Source organism: Mustela erminea, chromosome 2 (assembly GCF_009829155.1).
Source record: "Mustela erminea isolate mMusErm1 chromosome 2, mMusErm1.Pri, whole genome shotgun sequence".
NCBI classification, from domain to species: Eukaryota; Metazoa; Chordata; class Mammalia; order Carnivora; family Mustelidae; genus Mustela; species Mustela erminea.
Genome location: NC_045615.1, coordinates 112,226,237 through 112,230,047, shown reverse-complemented (window position 1 = coordinate 112,230,047; position 3,811 = coordinate 112,226,237). Strand labels below are relative to the sequence as shown.

The window sequence follows — 3,811 nt, the reverse complement described above, 5'->3', positions numbered from 1 at the left end:
GAGCCCTGTCATCTTAACCTTAACAAGATATCCAGAATTTTATCCTGTTCTACCACCTCCTATTCACTGACCATATCCATTATCATGGATTATTTTAATGGCCTCCTAACTGACATTTCTACATTTTCTGTCAACAGAGTCTCATTGCAATACAATAGACTAGGTGATTTTCCTTATAATGGAAATCAGATATCACCTTCCGTTAGCTCTGAACTCTGCAATCTGCATATCTCCCTCAGTCGAATAGCCAAAAATCTTTACAGTGCTCTACAAAGCCTTATAAATTCTCTCCTCTTGTTACTACTCTTCTTCCCCATTCCTTCGGTTCTAAGCACACTGATCTCCTTGTTTTTCCAAAAACATACACCTGGTCCTAGACACCTCCTCTCTATGGCCTTTGAACTACAATTCTCTTTACTAGGAAATCCCTTCTCTGAGATCTATCAAGCTCTATCCCTCCTCTCCTACAGGTCTTTAATCAAACATCACCATTCCACCGAGCCTTTCTTTAACCACTCTAAAATTGCACGTGCTGCTCCTTATCTCTCTTTCCTACTTTATTTTTGTTCTGAGCCCCAGCTATCACCAACATAATACATATTTTGTTTATTAATCTTGTATAATTTTCCCTTCTCACATCTAGAACATAAGGTCCACAGAGAGAGGACTGTGCCTTGTACTGTTCAGTGCTTTACCTCTAACACCTTTATCAGTGCCTAGTGCTTGTAGGTATCCGGAATTTGTTGAATGAGCAACTCTCCCTGCCATTCAGTTTTCAGCCTGAGCCCTGATCAGTATAAAGAAGCTAGATCTCTGTAATGCATAGTCCTCAGGATCTACAGCTTGATCGCATGACTTCTGGCAACATCATCTGTGTGACTTTTCATAGGCCAATCAGTTTTACTTACCTTTTTTGTAAAATGTAAAAATGCATATACAAGTCACCTGGTAATAATTTAAATAAGACAATGTTCAGAAAAAGAGGTTTTTAAACTTTGATGTGAGGAGCACTGGGTGGTTTAGGCAACTGATGAATTGTTGAATGCTACATCTGAAACTAATGATGTGCTATATGCTAGCTAATTGAATTTAAATTTTAAAAAATAAGAAAAAATTAAGTTTGATGTAAATATTTATGTTATCATTGTGTAAACTTTCATTGGATTAGCTATTCATGATAATTTTCTGACACAGTGGTATGGATAATTCCCTAAAGCATGGAAAGACTTCTGATTTGGGGTCAGGTTTCCTTTTTCCTTTTTTTCTTTTCTTTTCTTTCTTTCTTTTTTTTTTTTTTTGGTCAATGTTACTGATTTTAATAAACTTGAAGTTTTTTTGTTTCTTTATTTTGTTTTAATTCCACTATTCTTCCTTTCTACCTCCCGCTACACTCAATAACTATTTACTTTTCAGGGTTCAGCCAAAAAAGTTACTTTGTCCACAATGTCCTCCCTATCTTCCACACAGATTAAATTGGATTTATTTTTTATGTGTTTATATAGGATATCAAACCTTATCATTTTCAATTCTATAAATGCAAAAAATTATTCAGTGTATATCTTCTCTACTAAAAGCGCCATAAGGACATGAACCATATGTCTTATTCCTATTCTACTTCCAGCATGCAGCGCAATGTATTACATTTTGGATATTTTTTTTTTTTTGACTGAACAACAATGCATTTTTAGAAAAATTTAAATATCAGTGATGTATCTCAAATTTGAATATTTATTATACAATTTACCTCTCCATAAAGACATTATTTTATTTTACCTTTTATTAGATTTTTTGTCTACATGGCTTAACTACTACATTCTTATTATCTGTACGCCTTATCAACTTCATCTTATCCCCCATATATTTAGCAAGCACCTACTACAATAACATTTTAAGCATATTATGGACTACAGCTATTCTAATTTAATTTTATGTATTTTTGTTTTCATGTTGCATGTGGTAATGCATGTGTATACTTAACCTGTTCTACATGTAGTTTCCCTAGTATTTATCTCGATTTTATAGAAGAGGAATCTAAGCTACAGGAAAGTCAAATATCTTGCCTCAGGCCACATAAGGAGGAAATGCAGAGTCAAAATTTTGACTCAAATAGAGAATTTCCAGAACTTATATTCTACCAGGAACATAGAGAAATGAGTAAGAAAGTTCAGCAGACACTGAGGAAATAAGTATTCAGTGGCATGCAAATGCAAGTTAATTAATAACTTCGATATCATTGTTATTGATGATTAGACTGCCCACTGAATATAATAGAAGTCTTGATTCTCAGTAAACTCTAATTTTAAAAAAAAGTTGTTTTAATAAATAATGCTTTGGTTTTAGTACATAGTTTATCAGAACTATTTATACTCTTAACACGCATGCACGCGCGCACACACACACACACACAAACTCATAGAGATTTGAGGGGGTTTTACATCTTGTTGACTAAAAATCATATGTCTGGGTTTGTGATAAAGAAAAATACAGCACCACTGTCACTTTGGAAGAGGCCTGCATAGTTTGAGAGCTACAGCAAAAAATGAATGTGTTATATTCCACTTTAAGAAGCCACCTCAAGAAGAAGAGTATTGTCTTTTTCTTCAGTTATAAAGAGATTCAGTATCCATATAGAGTGTTCTTCCAGCTGTGTTCTTCTGTCCTTGCCCCCCGTGTCTGACAATAGCAGATGATGATAATGGAGATTTATAATGAATCTGTCTGCAAAAGGCAGTGCTCTTTGCTACTGTCATTATGGCCAGGGTCTAGACTTCCAAGCTGTGAACTGGGTTCTTCAAATAAATTGTCCAAAGAATGCCAGCACACATATTCACAGGACAGGTGGAATGGCAGGGTACAGAAAGGATGGCAAAGCTATATTAATTTTGCTTCTCTCAGAAGAAAAACAGATGGTTCAGAAGCTTCTCATTGCCTGTGAGGGAAATCAGAATCAATCCAGATAAAGTCAGAAATATTTAGAAAATAATCGGAATTGTTTTTAGACCAAGATCAAGATTTAAAAGAAAAGGTTCAAATATGTTTGTCCCCTACATTCATTCAACATATCTGATGAAGGATAAAGAAGTATATGAGGTAAACAGGTTACCTATACCCAAATATGGCCTGTCTCTTGCTCTTGCTGTTGGAGCCACAGGTAAGATTTCTTCAGCAAATGCAGAAAAGGCCCACCAAAGAATTGTTAATGAGTTCAGATAATAAAGTAATTGTGTCAAGAACTGTTCCCTCACCAATGATGAAGTGGAAGAATTTAGAGCTTATTTCAGTGAAGAAATTTCCATCCTTCAGAAAGGTGAGAAAGAACCAGAAGGGTCAGAGTCCAGACTGGCTACTGGCATTAGGGATGAAGGGGAAGAATAGAAGATAAATGAGGAGGAAATGGAAGAGAAACTGGGAAAAGCAAAAGATTGTCAATCTCAATCTGTCACTAACACTGATGAGGCACAGAAGATCAAGAAAGGTCCTATGCTGTTTTTGGATAGAGATGAAGAGGAAGAGACCTGATACTGACTACTTCAAGGTCAAGTGGCACAGTATCTTTTGGGTTGGACCTTAAAAAGCATAAATAATTATAGAAGAAAGCAGTTTCAAATACAGAGTCAAGAGAAAAATGACCATGGTTGCAGAAACAAATAAGGTAATGAAGAAAAATTCATATATTTAATGTATAAATGGAATGCTACACATATGGAGGGGAGCGGGTGAAGGGGGGTCGTGCAAGGCGCCAGCCTTTGCTTTGTCCTCAGCCAGCCTCCTGCTCCTTCAATACAAAGTTTAAGATTCTATAAATTACAAA

At 35.5% G+C, this 3,811-nt stretch overlaps 1 pseudogene; it reads left to right on the top strand.

The window, feature by feature from the left end:
- The first annotated feature begins 2,461 nt into the window (after positions 1-2,461).
- LOC116582529 lies at positions 2,462-3,571 on the top strand (annotated as a pseudogene).
- The last annotated feature ends 240 nt before the right edge of the window (positions 3,572-3,811 follow it).